General features: G+C 47.2%; 1 protein-coding gene across 2 annotated transcripts in view; it reads left to right on the forward strand.

Moving 5' to 3' along the window:
• The window catches only part of Dmtn (transmembrane and coiled-coil domain 2 protein Dmtn), a 346,336-nt gene that overhangs the window by 27,399 nt on the left and 301,276 nt on the right, over positions 1–17,661 (forward strand). The window contains exon 1 of one of the 2 annotated variants that reach the window (XM_053786007.2): positions 11,457–11,475. The exons of the other annotated variant lie outside the window; for it this stretch is intronic. The gene's annotated coding sequence lies outside the window, so the exon portion shown is untranslated. Of the gene's footprint in view, positions 1–11,456; positions 11,476–17,661 lie in introns of those variants that run through there. 2 annotated transcript variants of the gene reach the window in all.

Below are 17,661 nucleotides of genomic sequence, written 5' to 3' on the forward strand. Positions count from 1 at the left end.
GATATACAGATGAGACACAGCGAACGTAGCCTCATAAATGGCATATCCCGTCTTAGGAATTTCCTCGAGTTGTATTGCACAGTGACATAAGGCAGGCGAGAGTGGGTCGGGTATGTAGCTGCCCACACTGTAGGTGAGAGTGGGTCGGGTATGTAGCTGCCCACACTGTAGGTGAGAGTGGGTCGGGTATGTAGCTTCCCACACTGTAGGTGAGAGTGGGTCGGGTGTGTAGCTTCCCACACTGTAGGTGAGAGTGGGTCGGGTGTGTAGCTTCCCACACTGTAGGTGAGAGTGGGTCGGGTGTGTAGCTTCCCACACTGTAGGTGAGAGTGGGTCGGGTATGTAGCTTCCCACACTGTAGGTGAGAGTGGGTCGGGTATGTAGCTTCCCACACTGTAGGTGAGAGTGGGTCGGGTATGTAGCTTCCCACACTGTAGGTGAGAGTGGGTCGGGTATGTAGCTTCCCACACTGTAGGTGAGAGTGGTTCGGGTATGTAGCTTCCCACACTGTAGGTGAGAGTGGGTCGGGTATGTAGCTTCCCACACTGTAGGTGAGAGTGGGTCGGGTATGTAGCTTCCCACACTGTAGGTGAGAGTGGGTCGGGTATGTAGCTTCCCACACTGTAGGTGAGAGTGGGTCGGGTATGTAGCTTCCCACACTGTAGGTGAGAGTGGGTCGGGTATGTAGCTTCCCACACTGTAGGTGAGAGTGGTTCGGGTATGTAGCTTCCCACACTGTAGGTGAGAGTGGGTCGGGTATGTAGCTTCCCACACTGTAGGTGAGAGTGGGTCGGGTGTGTAGCTTCCCACACTGTAGGTGAGAGTGGGTCGGGTATGTAGCTTCCCACACTGTAGGTGAGAGTGGGTCGGGTATGTAGCTTCCCACACTGTAGGTGAGAGTGGGTCGGGTATGTAGCTTCCCACACTGTAGGTGAGAGTGGTTCGGGTGTGTAGCTTCCCACACTGTAGGTGAGAGTGGGTCGGGTATGTAGCTTCCCACACTGTAGGTGAGAGTGGGTCGGGTATGTAGCTTCCCACACTGTAGGTGAGAGTGGGTCGGGTATGTAGCTTCCCACACTGTAGGTGAGAGTGGGTCGGGTATGTAGCTTCCCACACTGTAGGTGAGAGTGGTTCGGGTGTGTAGCTTCCCACACTGTATCTCTCTCACTGGAAGACATACACCTCTCGCTGTATGTATTCCTCCAGGAGCTGTAAATGGTAAACACGTGAGTATAGAGGATAACACTCAGTCATATATCTGACAAGTGTTACTTCGATGAACTGTAAGGTCAGTGACTCCCAACCACTTGAGGGAAATAGAAATGAATGCATACACTAAGGACACCTTTATTGACGTTTCGCTCCTTGGACCTTCATCACTTCAGATATTTCTAGTGAATCGATCAAGGTCCCAGGACCGAAAAGTCTTCAATACAGGTTTCGTAAAGGTACGCATTCGTTGACGTTTCCCCTCGGCTGTTACTACTTTTCCCCACACTCCCATTCCTTTCTCTTCCCCTTCTCTCTCCCATTTCTTAACCCTTTTCCTCTCTTCTCCCTCTTCGTCCTTCCCTCCCCCTTCTTCCCTTTCCCCCTCTCTACTTCCCTTCCTCCCCCTTCCCTTCGATCCCTCTTCTTCCATTTCTCTCCCTCATTGTTTCTCATATTCCCTTCCTCTCACACTCCTTTTATCTTTATTAGCTTTCCCTCCCTCGATGTCGTTTATTAATATCCAGAAGCGGTGCAGAATGCGAATGATTGATGTGTATATTTGTAATGCGGCAGCAACAGCACCACCACTAGTAGCAGCACTAGCAGCCCCACCAACAGCAGCAGCACCATCAACAGCACCAGCACTAGTAGCAGGAACAGCAGCACTAGCAGCCCCACCAGCAGCAGCAGCACCGTGAACAGCATCACCACTAGTAGCAGCAGCAGCGCTAGCAGCCCTACCACCAACAGCAGGAGCATCAACAGCACCACCACCAACAGCAGCAGCAGCAGCACTAGCAGCCCCACCAGCGGCAGCAGCATCAACAGCACCACCACTTGTAGCAGCAGAACTAGCAGCCCCACCAACAGCAGCAGCACCAGCTCTTAGCACCAACACCACCACCAACAGCACCACTAGCAGCACAGCCACCACCAGCGCCAGCAGCAGCAGCAGCACCACTACCACCACCATCAGCACCACCAGCACCACCATCAGCATCATGATCAGCATCATCAGCTTTACTTGAAGTTCACCTTGCATGTGTTCTCCCAAGGCCATCTAGCAGTCTTTACTCCTGTATAAAAGTGCGTTATCATTGTTGGTCTCATTATCATCGCCGTTACCATCATCATAATCATCAGTAGCATCAAGGTGGATACAGGGAGTGACTTGAGTACTGCATCACCTGGGTGTACTTTGAACGTGGGTTTGGGCGCTCGGGAGCTGCTTACACGCGGCAGTGCAAGTTAACGTCTCGTAGGTGCCTCATATCGCATTGACGCGCACTGCGTAATTACCATCCTCCCACGCATATAATATGACTCGCCAAATGGTGATAACATGAGTGTAAACTACTTGGGAACGGACAAGATTGAAACCCATGGTTTGACATCAAGAAGCCAGCGCCCTGGGTGCTTTAATTTTTATAGGTAGGTTGGTAGAAAGGCGAGTATTTCTGAAGAAATGTTAGACTGGTAGATAGGCCAGTAGGTAGTAATAACATCCCAAGATACAGTTATTTGATGAAGCTTCGTTGTGAGTGGAAAGGAGGAGGGGTCATGACCCCTTTAGTCCACCCCTGTACCGCCAGTGTAGGAACGTAGAGAGGGGGGCTGAGACCCCTTGTTGCCCCTTGGAGAAAATTTTCTCCACAGTTACTGTTAGGTGAATAGGGGCGATAGTTGTAGATGAACTTTCCTATATGTCTCAGCCTGACTTGAGAATTGAATCCTGGCCCTTCCGGTTTTGGAAGGAACGTTGGTAAGTGGAGTGTGGAAAAGGTAAACAATAACAACACTAAGAGCATGTACCGTCCCGCATATTGATTCGATTCAGTAAAATCACAGTAAACAGGTGATATCACAATATCCAAAATAAGCACTGTAAAAAAAAAATAGTGCAATTCCAAGTGCTTTCATGATTTCTCACATTATCAAGGAACTATAGAAATAATAGAAGCAAAAGGCTTATGAGGCTAAGATAACACCTCACGGTCGACATCCGAAACCTCACCCGTGAGGTGTTGGATGTGTTATCTTGGCTTTATATAGCCCTTGTGGCTTAGCGCTTCTTTTTTATTATAATAATAATAATTGGCTTTATAAGCCTTTTGTTTCTATTATTTCTCCAGTTTCTTGATAATGTGAAAAATTACGAAACGCTTGGAATTTCACGATTTTTTTCACAGTGGTTGTTTCGCATATTGATGCGAGTTTGAGGCTTGGATAGTGGCGGTATATCCTGCCTGGCTGCCAAGTTACCAACAAAGGCTTCCAAGTGTTTGGTCTGATAAGGACGTGTGACCAGAGTGGAGACACGGAGGAGTTGCTACGAACCTGAGCTATTGTCTTTGTTGCTGCCAAGGCTAGTCACTTTTATCAGCGGATGTGGTTAGTGCGGCATAACACGTACTGATGACTCCTTGTGTGAGATGAGCCTTTGTTTTATAAGGGGTGGGAACCCAACACGGTGTAATACGTCATTTGTATAGGTGCCTAAGTCAGCAGGACTCAGAGCTATATAGAGATTTCTCTCTCTCTCTCTCTCTCTCTCTCTCTCTCTCTCTCTCTCTCTCTCTCTCTCTCTCTCTCTCTCTCGCTCTCTCGCTCTCTCTCTCGCTCTCTCTCTCTCTCTCAGAGAGAACCAAAATGACACCGCCTTCACTTTACATTCAGAAAGGCAAGTTTGAAAGATGTTTGGAAGTTCATGTACTATGTATAATGTTACATAACACAGTGGTGAGAGCGTTGGCTCGGCAATTTTAGAACTGCACTTTGATCATTTACAACTTAATGTTTGCCGTCGTGTATGTAAAACATTCACGTGATGAGTTGATACATTCAGAAGGGAGTAAACTTGTGAGAGGAGTAAAAGAAAGGGACTCACTGTAAGCAGTGGACAAGGGTAGAGAAGCTGGGCGGAGGAGGAAATGGCGGCAGGGAGGAGTCTGAATCTACTGGAGTTCTGAGGAAGCACAATAGGATTGCCACAGTGGTGCAAGCAGTGTGGTCAAGTGGTCACCCCACATGCTGCTTCAGTATATGAATATGGGCCACTAGGCGTTGGCGTGTAGTAATTGTACAGAGGCATCAGGCCCTGATCCACCATGAGGCCTGGTCACAGACCGGGCCGCGGGGGCGTTGACCCCCGGAACTCTCTCCAGGTATACTCCAGGCAGGATAGGCAGTGCATGTGACTGGCTCACTGGTGTTAGCTTCAGCCACTGAAATTTGACAATAGAGAGATAACTACAATTGTGACAGTTGAGTAGTGGACACAGACCTGAAGGAAGCCACAACACAGCGCTAACTGACTGAAGGAAGACAGGAAGCAAAGCTGACTAACTGAAGGACGCCAGGAAGCAGAAATAACTGACTGAAGAAAACCAGGAAGCAGGGTTGACTGAAGAAAGCCAGAAAGCAGAGCTATTTGAAGAAAGCTAGGCAGAGCACTAGAAAAGCCAAGCCGGCGAGACAGCGCTCCAGGACCAGGATATTTGGGGCGGGCAGCTTGCCGTGTCCTTCCGCTATTACCACTGTGACAGTGAAGATATTGTTCTCTCTCTCTCTCTCTCTCTCTCTCTCTCTCTCTCTCTCTCTCTCTCTCTCTCTCTCTCTCTCTCTCTCTCTCTCTCTCTCATGAGTAGAGAAAGTTGTACAGGCTGTCTGCTGAATTCCTCCCACCACAGACTTTAGAAACAGCCCATCCTTCAATTTTTTTTATCGTTCGTTGAGCCATCATCATCATCCTTAGCCTCTAGGATATGTCTCGTGCTGCCAAATGTAAACCGCCATTGTTGTTATTACGTTATTGTTGGTATACGTAAATGTACGCAGCTTAGTATACGGTAAGCTAAGCTAACCGAGGTTGCAGAAAGAATTGCATTTTGGAAGGAATTGGAGGCTTTAAGTGGTGGAGGTTTTGCAGGAAGAGGGAAGCATCCAGTACCAGGAACTGGCAGGGCGTGGAGCCGGGGAATTTTGGGAGATTGACTACTTGGAGCTGTGGCTTCGGGGTGGTGTTACGATGCTACTGTAGAGCTGAAGAAGAAACATAGTAGCAAAGGTTGTTGTGACATTTCTCTCTGTGGAAGTGATAATGTCAGAGAATCTCACTTTCAAAGACCACAACAATGTCTCGACTACATCTGCTAGGAAACTGGTAGGATGGATAGTAAGAACCTTCAAAAATAGGGATGCCAAGCCACTGATAATTCTTTTCAGATCGTTTCTCTCTAGGCTACAGTACTGTAGTACACTAACGGCCCCTTTCAAGACAGGCGAAATTGCAGACCTGCATACAGAATATACAGAGAACTTTCACTGCACGTATAAGTATAATAAAATGCCTAAATTACTGGGAACGGTTGAAGTTCATTGACCTGTACTCCTTGGAACGCAGATGAGAAAGATGCATCTTAATATACTCTTGGAGAATCATAGAGGGAACTAGTCCCAAATCTGCACACGAAAATCACTCCCTATGAAAGCAAAAGACTGCAGGCGGTGCAGCATTCTCCTGATGAAAAGCAGGGATGCCATGAGTACACTAAGAGACAACACAATAGATGTCAGGGGCCCAAAACTGTTCAGCGACCTCCCAGCATACATAAGGGGGATTACCAATAATCCCCTGGCTGTCTTCAAGAGGAAGCTGGACAGTCGTCTAAAATCAGCACCAGACCAGCCAAGCTGTGGTTCGTACTTCGGTTTACGTGCGGCCAGCAGTAACATCCTGGTTGATCAAGCCCTGATCCACCTCGAGGCCTGGTCTTGGACCGGGCTGCGGGGGCGTTGACCCCGGAACACCCTCCAGGTATGTACATATGTCAGAGCAAAGCTTTTATTGTGACGTTCCACTCTATGTAGAGCATTATCAAGTCAGTGGACAGAGATCTCTGTTGCTGCGGTGCTCACTGGCTTGATAAAACTCATAGAGCAAAACGTGGCCAGAATAAAAGCTTGCTTGCTATACAACTGTATTTTCCGTTATCGTCTGAAGTAAACATTTGTACTTATCGAAGAGTTCTTGATTCAGTGAACCCCTCAACCTCTCTTCCCTTTTATCAAACCTGATTAAATCCCGTGTCCAGGCTTTGATTAAATCCCATATCTCAGGCTTTGATTAAATGCCATTCTTTAAGCTCTGATTAAATCCCATGCCCAGGGTTTGATTAAATCCTATGCCCCTAGCTCTGTATGACTCCTGTGCGTTTGGTGCTTCCTCATGATTATAATACTAGGAATTGCCAGGTAGTGGCTACTTGGAACATGGAGAGAGGGACGGCATTAGGATGGCTACGGTTGAGAAGGGATCGGGCGAATGTTAGGTAATAAGCGCCTGGCAAGATTAATACAAGGAGGTTTTACAAGCAGGGTAATCAAGGCTGTGCAAGATCCAGGCAGGTTTTACAAGCAAGGTAATCAACGATGTGTAATATTCGAGGACGAAGTTTTACAAGCATGTTAATCAGCGTTATGTAAGACTCAGAGGGAAGGGAGGGCTTATAAGCAAGGTATTTAGCGTTGTGCTACACTGTTTTACAAGCAATGAATCATCATTATGTTAAACCTGGCGGAGAGGTTTTACCAGCAAGGTGTAACCAGGCTTGCGTAAGATGAAGAGTTACAAGTGAAGTTTGTTTTCCTGCCGGTGGTATGGCTAGTGCATGCTTGACGAGGAGACTCCTCTCGTTGTGGCCGTGCTGAGTGGGCTTTGGCTCTCTCGGGGTGACCGTGACATAAAGGAGGCTTAACTTAGCACTGCCCTCGGTGTTTGTCATGCACGGTGACCCATATACTCCTCGTTTCCGCTTGTCTGAAAGTTTAGCCTGCCCGTGGAACTGCGGTGGAGGAGCAAAGGGAAAATCGAGAACTCTAGGTGCTGATCTCTGTTTCCTCCTGTATGCATTTATCTCCAAGGAATTAATAACTTTCTGGTTATTGGCTTTCCTGTCTTTACATTCCTTTACAGTCTCTACAACTTTAACTTGACGTCTCCTACGGTGAAAGTGCACTTCTGGTACTCGCTTATATTGCAGGTAACATTGTTTTGGAAACTACACTCCATAATATAGTAGCCCATATTTATTTTGATAAGTGATGAAGTCTCCTCTTCGTACCTTTCTTCTCGCACCTTGCGAGTCCTAGTTTCGTCCTTACATCGGCCTTTTAGGAGATTTTTAATTGCCATCATTTTCAGTTACTCCAACGTGCTACTGCTGTGTGCTCTAATAACTTCAAATCTTCTGGTGTAGGATACCCAGCAGTGTTTTCCGATAATGTAAAGCAGGGATGCTTATCGGATATGGCTAGTATTTTCAAGGCAGAGTTACAAGCACTTCTTGTAGTTGTCATCCATATTTTGTCTCTTCTCAGTAAGTCTAACACTTAGAGTGCGTTACAGGCGCTTCAGAACTGTGACTAATCGCATTCAGTGCTGGCTGTGTCACCTCTTCATCAAGCATCAACTCATCGTCTTTTGATGGGTCTTGGGTCATTCTGGTGCTTCAGGGCAATGAACTTACTGACTGCACTTTTCGCGGTTTAGGACCTATATATATCTTGCAAGGATTTGCCCCCTCTAAAGACTATTTACTTCTCTCTGGGAGCATCAGGGATGGAAGGTAGCGTCGTTGATCCTGGTGAAAGAAGCGTTTATTGATTAGCGTCGTTGGTCCTGGTGAAAGAACAAGCGTTTATTGATCAAACCACAGACGAGTTCTTGCTCAACTGTTCCCCTCGGTGTCGCGTTTACGAAACTTCTTAGGCGACTGTATACTGGCAGCACAAGACAGACAGACACAGACACACACACACACACACACACACACACACACACACACACACACACACACACACACACACACACACACACACACACACACACACACATGCACACGCACACACGCACGCAATGGGGCCGGATAACATCTCTCCATGGGTCCTGAGAGAGGGAGCAGAGGCGCTTTGTGTACCCCTAACAACAATATTCAATACATCTATCGAAACAGGGAGATTGCCTGAGGCATGGAAGACAACAAATGTAGTCCCAATCTTTAAAAAAGGAGACAGACATGAAGCACTAAACTACAGACCAGTGTCACTGACATGTATAGTATGCAAAGTCATGGAGAAGATTATCAGGAGAAGAGTGGTGGAACACCTAGAAAGGAATGATCTCATCAACAGCAGCCAACATGGTTTCAGGGACGGGAAATCCTGTGTCACAAACCTACTGGAGTTCTATGACATGGTGACAGCAGTAAGACAAGAGAGAGAGAGAGAGGGGTGGGTGGATTGCATATTCTTGGACTGCAAGAAGGCGTTTGACACAGTTCCACACAAGAGATTAGTGCAAAAACTGGAGGACCAAGCAGGGATAACAGGGAAGGCACTACAATGGATCAGGGAATACTTGTCAGGAAGACAGCAGCGAGTCATGGTACGTGGTGAGGTGTCAGAGTGGGCACCTGTGACCAGCGGGGTCCCACAGGGGTCAGTCCTAGGACCAGTGCTGTTTCTGGTATTTGTGAACGACATGACGGAAGGAATAGACTATGAGGTGTCCCTGTTTGCAGATGACGTGAAGTTAATGAGAAGAATTCACTCGATCGAAGACCAGGCAGAACTACAAAGGGATCTGGACAGGCTGCAGACCTGGTCCAGCAATTGGCTCCTGGAGTTCAATCCCACCAAGTGCAAAGTCATGAAGATTGGGGAAGGGCAAAGAAGACCGCAGACGGAGTACAGTCTAGGGGGCCAGAGACTACAAACTTCACTCAAGGAAAAAGATCTTGGGGTGAGTATAACACCAGGCACATCTCCTGAAGCGCACATCAACCAAATAACTGCTGCAGCATATGGGCGCCTGGCAAACCTCAGAACAGCATTCCGACATCTTAATAAGGAGTCGTTCAGGACCTTGTACACCGTGTACGTTAGGCCCATATTGGAGTATGTGGCACCAGTTTGGAACCAACACCTAGCCAAGCATATAAAGAAACTAGAGAAAGTGCAAAGGTTTGCAACAAGACTAGTCCCAGAGCTAAGAGGTATGTCCTACGAGGAGAGGTTAAGGGAAATCAACCTGACAACACTGGAGGACAGGAGAGATAGGGGGGACATGATAACGACATACAAAATACTGAGAGGAATTGACAAGGTGGACAAAGACAGGATGTTCCAGAGACTGGACACAGCAACAAGGGGACACAGTTGGAAGCTGAAGACACAGATGAATCACAGGGATGTTAGGAAGTATTTCTTCAGCCACAGAGTAGTCAGGAAGTGGAATAGTTTGGGAAGAGATGTAGTGGAGGCAGGATCCATACATAGCTTTAAGCAGAGGTACGATAAAGCTCATGGTTCAGGGAGTGACCTAGTGGCGACCAGTGAAGAGGCGGGGCCAGGAGCTTGGACTCGACCCCTGCAACCTCAACTAGGTGAGTACAACTAGGTGAGTACACACACGGAGAGGCGCACGGGTCCTCTCTCTAAAGCTTGTCATGTCTTCTTGACGGTTAAGCTCTTCTTGGTTGATAGTACCATTTATGAAAGTGTGTGTAGAATTCATTTGGACTCTGTCAGTACCTTGATGCCTTCACTTTGCCTGTTCTCGACTCTGAAAGTTCTATCTTCAACGCAGACACACTCATGTCTTTCTAACTGCAACTGACTTCTTATGCCAACTTTGACTGTCGCAAGTTTAACCTTCACTATACTTTCCTTTTGGCGACAGCTTCCATCTGTCACTCACGGGTTTGGCTCACTGCATAAACATAATAATAATAACCTTTAAGGAAAAAATAATTCACCATCTCGTCCAAATGCTTGGTGACCCAGGCTGCGATGAATATGTGGGCCAGCGGGTCACCAACAGCAACAGTCTAGCTGACTAGGCAGTCAACATTAAAGCCTGGCCCCAGACAGGGCTGTGAGGATAGTAAAACTCTGGAAGCAGGTTACAGGTATATCACATGTGAGGAGGGGATTAAGGGGCAATTTGTCTAGTTGACTTAATAGAGGCATGTGTTACATAATGGAAGCCCAAACAGCATGGAGTTCCTCCTAGGAAGTTGATGGATGGGTGGTGCTGGATGGTAGGTGCAGGGACTGATGGATGGTTGATGCAGGGGCTGATGGATGGTTGCTGTAGGGGCTGATGGATGGTGCATGGTTCGTGATGGATGGTTGATGCAGGGGCTGATGGATGGTGCATGGTTCGTGATGGATGGTTAATGCAGGGGCTGATGGATGGTGCATGGTTCGTGATGGATGGTTAATGCAGGGGCTGATGGATGGTGCATGGTTCGTGATGGATGGTTAATGCAGGGGCTGATGGATGGTGCATGGTTCGTGATGGATGGTTAATGCAGGGGCTGATGGATGGTGCATGGTTCACGATGGATAGTTGATGCAGGGGCTGATGGATGGTTGATGCAGGGGCTGATGGATGGTGCATGGTTCGTGATGGATAGTTGATGCAGGGGCTGGTGGATGGTGCATGGTTCGTGATGGATAGTTGATGCAGGGGCTGGTGGATGGTGCATGGTTCGTGATGGGTGGTTGATGCAGGGGCTGGTGGATGGTGCATGGTTCGTGATGGATGGTTGATGCAGGGGCTGGTGGATGGTGCATGGTTCGTGATGGATAGTTGATGCAGGGGCTGGTGGATGGTGCATGGTTCGTGATGGATGGTTGCTGCTGAATGGTTCAATTAAAAGTATAAACGCATAACCACACAAAGTTTAGACGAAGATAATTGGGGAGGAAGTTGTGTGCAAGTTTAAATACTGTGGTTAAGAAGTTACAATTGGCACACACCAGGCGGCTGATATCTTGACCCCAGCTCCAACTGCCAGTGTGCAAATATTCTTAGAAATGCAGTTGCTATTATTTATTCTAATTGTTGGTGATGTTGTGGTTCAGAAGGGCATTTAAATTTTGCTTACTTGATTCTGCCAAGAAAGTTGTTGAATGAATGATGGTGAAAGTTTCCTTTTCTTTTGGTCACACTAGCTTGGAGAGAGATGTTCGTTGTGCTATAAAGTATTTAACACTGAGATTAATTTCCAGAGTCATTTCCTGAACCTACCCTGAGTACAAAATTTTATTTTACCCCTTGGTTAGGTTACACCGCTTCCGGGGGTCATCACCCCCGGGGGCTCGTCCCAGACCAGACCGTGTTGCTGACCTGATCAACTAGGCTGTAGATGCTGGCCCCACGTAGTGCAGGGGATGCATCACAGCCCGGCTCATCAGGTACTGAGCTGTGGAACCTGTCGAGTGAGCGGTTAGGTTACATGAACCCATAAAAAAAAACAAAATGAAACTAAAAAGGATAACGCAACACGCCTGGCAGCGCGGTGTCTAGACGGAAATGATCAACGTTAAAATGAACACGTTCTTGGCGCGTTATGTAAGGGTTGCAGCAGAGGAGAGGCCAGTGTGTGAACATATGGTTATGAAATACCTCATACATAATGGTGGGTCTGTTGGCTTGGTAAGTGTTGCCCGCCGCTCATTGAATAAACACCGCCGTCAGGCAGGGAAATACTCTCATCAAGTAGGTGGATAAGTGTCTTCCACAGTGTGACCTGAAGTAGGTGGATAAGTGTCTTGCACAGTGTGACCTGAAGTAGGTGGATAAGTGTCTTCCACAGTGTGACCTGAAGTAGGTGGATAAGTGTCTTGCACAGTGTGACCTGAAGTAGGTGGATAAGTGTCTTCCACAGTGTGACCTGAAGTAGGTGGGTGTCTTCCACAGTGTGACCTGAAGTAGGTGGGTAAGTGTCTTCCACAGTGTGACCTGAAGTAGGTGGATAAGTGTCTTGCACAGTGTGACCTGAAGTAGGTGGATAAGTGTCTTCCACAGTGTGACCTGAAGTAGGTGGATAAGTGTCTTGCACAGTGTGACCTGAAGTAGGTGGATAAGTGTCTTCCACAGTGTGACCTGAAGTAGGTGGATAAGTGTCTTCCACAGTGTGACCTGAAGTAGGTGGATAAGTGTCTTGCACAGTGTGACCTGAAGTAGGTGGATAAGTGTCTTCCACAGTGTGACCTGAAGTAGGTGGATAAGTGTCTTGCACAGTGTGACCTGAAGTAGGTGGATAAGTGTCTTCCACAGTGTGACCTGAAGTAGGTGGGTGTCTTCCACAGTGTGACCTGAAGTAGGTGGGTAAGTGTCTTCCACAGTGTGACCTGAAGTAGGTGGATAAGTGTCTTGCACAGTGTGACCTGAAGTAGGTGGATAAGTGTCTTCCACAGTGTGACCTGAAGTAGGTGGGTAAGTGTCTTCCACAGTGTGACCTGAAGTAGGTGGGTAAGTGTCTTCCACAGTGTGACCTGAAGTAGGTGGATAAGTGTCTTGCACAGTGTGACCTGAAGTAGGTGGATAAGTGTCTTCCACAGTGTGACCTGAAGTAGGTGGGTAAGTGTCTTCCACAGTGTGACCTGAAGTAGGTGGGTAAGTGTCTTCCACAGTGTGACCTGAAGTAGGTGGATAAGTGTCTTGCACAGTGTGACCTGAAGTAGGTGGATAAGTGTCTTCCACAGTGTGACCTGAAGTAGGTGGGTAAGTGTCTTCCACAGTGTGACCTGAAGTAGGTGGGTAAGTGTCTTCCACAGTGTGACCTGAAGTAGGTGGATAAGTGTCTTGCACAGTGTGACCTGAAGTAGGTGGATAAGTGTCTTCCACAGTGTGACCTGAAGTAGGTGGATAAGTGTCTTGCACAGTGTGACCTGAAGTAGGTGGATAAGTGTCTTCTACAGTGTGACCTGAAGTAGGTTGATAAGTGTCTTGCACAGTGTGACCTGAAGTAGGTGGATAAGTGTATTCCACAATGACCTAGTAGCACCACCATTGACACTGACGACACATCAATCATAGCACTACTGGATAATGATCCTAAGTTGTTTTAAATGTGGTGTACAATCCAGCTGTAAGTCAGCGGGCGCTTAACCTAACCTAAAACCAGCTTTGAGGAACTTGAAGAGCAGCTGTACACGATGTGTGTACTGCGAACGTGTTCGCATCAGGAGTGGCAGACCCGGTGTGCACCACGCACGTGAAGCCACCCCTGGAATATACAAACTCAGCATGTATTCCATACCTTTCCAAAGAAAGAAAGATACCTGGTGTAGGACTGGGCCGCGGAGTCGTTGACTCCCGGAACACCCCTCCAGGTAGACGAAATAATGAGATAAGATAAAGGAACGAACTAACGATACTGGAGGATCGAGGATCCAAAGGAGATATAATCATGACGTACAAGATTCTCAGGTATATATCGGGTGAGTAGTGATTACTGTTCGGCTTAACATGATCAGAACTACAAACAAAAATAGATTAAATATAAGAATGAGGTGGAACTAGCTAGGTGTTCTCTTGTTGCCAATTCATGGGTCCTCCCCCGTACGTGGTCTGGTGTGGGTTGACTCCATCAATGCATTGGAAAGTAATGGAAAATAAAGGGAGCCGCAGCGATCCCAGGCTGTCCTGGGAGCTGCTGTGTAGCTAGGTAAGTGAAACTTAACACCTAACATAGTTTCAAGAATGGGTATGTTGATGCCCTAGAGGTCACGAGTCAGTCTTTAGGGCTTGAAGGCCAGGAATCGTGATTCGGAGCTTGGAAACCAGGAACCCAGTGTTCAGGGGCGTGGAGAACAGAAGTTAGTATATGTGGCTCGTGGGCTAGGAATTAGTATTAACTTGGAGGCCAGCAATTATTATTTAGGGCTTGGAGGCCAGTAATCATTATTCAGGGCTTGGAGGCCAGTAATCATTATTCAGGGCTTGGAGGCCAGTAATCATTATTCAGGGCTTGGAGGCCAGCAATCATTATTCAGGGCTTGGAGGCCAGTAATCATTATTCAGGGCTTGGAGGCCAGCAATCATTATTCAGGGCTTGGAGGCCAGTAATCATTATTTAGGGCTTGGAGGCCAGTAATCATTAATCAGGGCTTGGAGGCCAGTAACCATTATTCAGGGCTTGGAGGCCAGCAATCATTATTCAGGGCTTGGAGGCCAGCAATCATTATTCAGGGCTTGGAGGCCAGTAATCATTATTTAGGGCTTGGAGGCCAGCAATCATTATTCAGGGCTTGGAGGCCAGTAATCATTATTTAGGGCTTGGAGGCCAGCAATCATTATTCAGGGCTTGGAGGCCAGCAATCATTATTTAGGGCTGGGGGGCCAGCAATCATTATTTAGGGCTTGGAGGCCAGTAATCATTATTTAGGACTTGGAGGCCAGCAATCATTATTCAGGGCTTGGAGGCCAGCAATCATTATTTAGGGCTTGGAGGCCAGTAATCATTATTTAGGGCTTGGAGGCCAGCAATCATTATTTAGGGCTTGGAGGCCAGCAATCATTATTTAGGGCTTGGAGGTCAGTAATTATTCAGGGCTTGGAGGCCAGTAATCATTATTTAGGGCTGGGAGGCCAGTAATCATTATTTAGGGCTGGGAGGCCAGCAATCATTATTTAGGGCTGGGAGGCCAGCAATCATTATTTAGGGCTTGGAGGCCAGTAATCATTATTTAGGGCTTGGAGGCCAGTAATCATTATTTAGGGCTTGGAGGCCAGCAATCATTATTTAGGGCTGGGAGGCCAGCAATCATTATTTAGGGCTTGGAGGCCAGCAATCATTATTTAGGGCTTGGAGGCCAGTAATCATTATTTAGGGCTTGGAGGCCAGTAATCATTATTTAGGGCTTGGAGGCCAGCAATCATTTAGGGCTGGGAGGCCAGCAATCATTATTTAGGGCTTGGAGGCCAGCAATCATTATTTAGGGCTTGGAGGCCAGTAATCATTATTTAGGGCTTGGAGGCCAGTAATCATTATTTAGGGCTGGGAGGCCAGCAATCATTATTTAGGGCTTGGAGGCCAGTAATCATTATTTAGGGCTGGGAGGCCAGTAATCATTATTCAGGGCTTGGAGGCCAGTAATCATTATTTAGGGCTTGGAGGCCAGTAATCATTCAGGGCTTGGAGGCCAGCAATCATTATTTAGGGCTTGGAGGCCAGCAATCATTATTTAGGGCTTGGAGGCCAGTAATCATTATTTAGGGCTGGGAGGCCAGCAATCATTTAGGGCTGGGAGGCCAGCAATCATTATTTAGGGCTTGGAGGCCAGTAATCATTATTTAGGGCTTGGAGGCCAGTAATCATTATTTAGGGCTGGGAGGCCAGCAATCATTATTTAGGGCTGGGAGGCCAGCAATCATTATTTAGGGCTGGGAGGCCAGCAATCATTATTTAGGGCTTGGAGGCCAGTAATCATTATTTAGGGCTGGGAGGCCAGCAATCATTATTTAGGGCTGGGAGGCCAGCAATCATTATTTAGGGCTTGGAGGCCAGTAATCATTATTTAGGGCTGGGAGGCCAGTAATCATTATTCAGGGCTTGGAGGCCAGTAATCATTATTTAGGGCTGGGAGGCCAGCAATCATTATTTAGGGCTGGGAGGCCAGCAATCATTATTCAGCGCTTGGAGGCCAGCAAAAAAGACTGTAGACAAGGCCTAAGGGTCTGGCCTACTTCTAAAAGAAAAACCCCATGTAAACAAAGAGTGCATGTTGCCGTGTATGTAAACGACCCCCCCGCCCCACCCCCTTCCTCTCTCTCTTACAGAGAGAGAAGGTGGCTGTTCACTCAGCGGAGCCTCCCCGTTGCATCACGCTGACACACAGAGATGGAGGAGGTAACACTGAGGTGTGACAGCATCCTCTTAATTAGCGCCACGCGCGGCCGACTACCAAAGCTAGCCATGGGCGTCATGGAAACATTGCGTTATTGCGTCCGTTAGCGTGTTCGTGTGCGGTCCATAGATCCGCAACCACTTCATTTACGGGTTGAAAACTTCGGTAAAAATTATAGGATAAGGAGCGAGGATATATTCATCGCTAATAGACTGCGAGGCGCAGTAAAATGTTCCAATATTTTTTGTTGTTGTTATCGGCGTGCAGACCTTCACATCTAGTACACCTGGTTTATTCTGTACTGTTGCAGGCAGTAGTCCAGTTTCCTCCTGGAGAACTAACATAACTTTTCCTGCTATATTCCACACGTCTACTGCATACATACCTGGACCTGGTATGGTAATATTCGCTATGGGGGCTGATATTCAAGTATTTCTTAAATATATATTGTAAAGTGTTGTACAAGTATGGAAATATAACTAGGCAACGCGTGTGTTTGGCTCTTAAGAGGATCGAGGCTGCACCACTCTGCAGAGACTTGACAAGTGTGATCATGGGATAATAGCACACACAAGTCACTCAACAGAAATAACCAATCGGACACAGAGAGTGAACAAAATAAAACTTGAGACCGCAACAGTGGCAACCTCTTTCACGACACACAGTGGCAACCTCTTCCACGAGATACAATGGCAACCTCTTCCACGACACACAGTGGCAACCTCTTCCACGAGATACAGTGGCAAGCTCTCTTCCTCAAGACACGGTGGCAAGCTGTTTTCCACGAGACACAGTGGCAAGCTCTCTTCCACGAGATACAGTGGCAAGCTCTCTTCCACGAGATACAATGGCAAGCTGTTTTCCACGAGACACAGTGGCACGCTCTCTTCCACGAGATACAGTGGCAAGCTCTCTTCCACGAGACACAGTGGCAAGCTCTCTTCCTCAAGACACAGTGGCAAGCTGTTTTCCACGAGACACAGTGGCAAGCTCTCTTCCACGAGACACAGTGGCAAGCTCTCTTCATCAAGACACAGTGGCAAGCTCTCTTCCACGAGACAGTGGCAAGCTCTTTTCCACGAGATACAATGGCAAGCTCTCTTCATCAAGACACAGTGGCAAGCTGTCTTCCACGAGACAGTGGTAAGCTGTCTTCATCAGACACAGTAACTCTCCGCAGTTCTCTTTCTTCATCATACCTGACATCGATATATTAATCGTAGCAGTGCATCATCCTCTGTATGCGATACTAGAATTTGTACAAGTGACATTATTTAAGAGTGTAAATCTCCAAGGTTACATGCAGCAGGTCTTCCAGTCGGCCACACAAAACAATATAATGGTCAGTGAGGAGAAATTTGATTTATTCCACTATGGAAAACTACAGGAATTTTAAACTAGAACGAAGTATAAAATATGTATGCGGATTTAGCGTTTCACAATATATAATTTTCTCATCCCGAACACTACTGTACGTTAATAGCTCTAGCTATTAACGTACAGAGAATTTACAGAGTCGACTGGAACGCCTAGCAAGGTTACCATCGGGAGAGGACCCGGGCCGGGACAACACCGGCGAACCTACAAGACTGGAGCGCAGTCGAGAAGAATGCTTCTTGCTCTTCTGACGAGAACAAGAGTTTTGATTAGGGGAGCAAAATTCTGCCATTTCAACAACCTTCATATACAAAAAGAAATACCAATAAACCTTTCGCTGTCCTCAAGGAGGGACTTGGTAAATTCCTA

The sequence above is a fragment of the Cherax quadricarinatus genome, chromosome 50 (assembly GCF_038502225.1).
Source record: "Cherax quadricarinatus isolate ZL_2023a chromosome 50, ASM3850222v1, whole genome shotgun sequence".
Taxonomy (NCBI): domain Eukaryota; kingdom Metazoa; phylum Arthropoda; class Malacostraca; order Decapoda; family Parastacidae; genus Cherax; species Cherax quadricarinatus.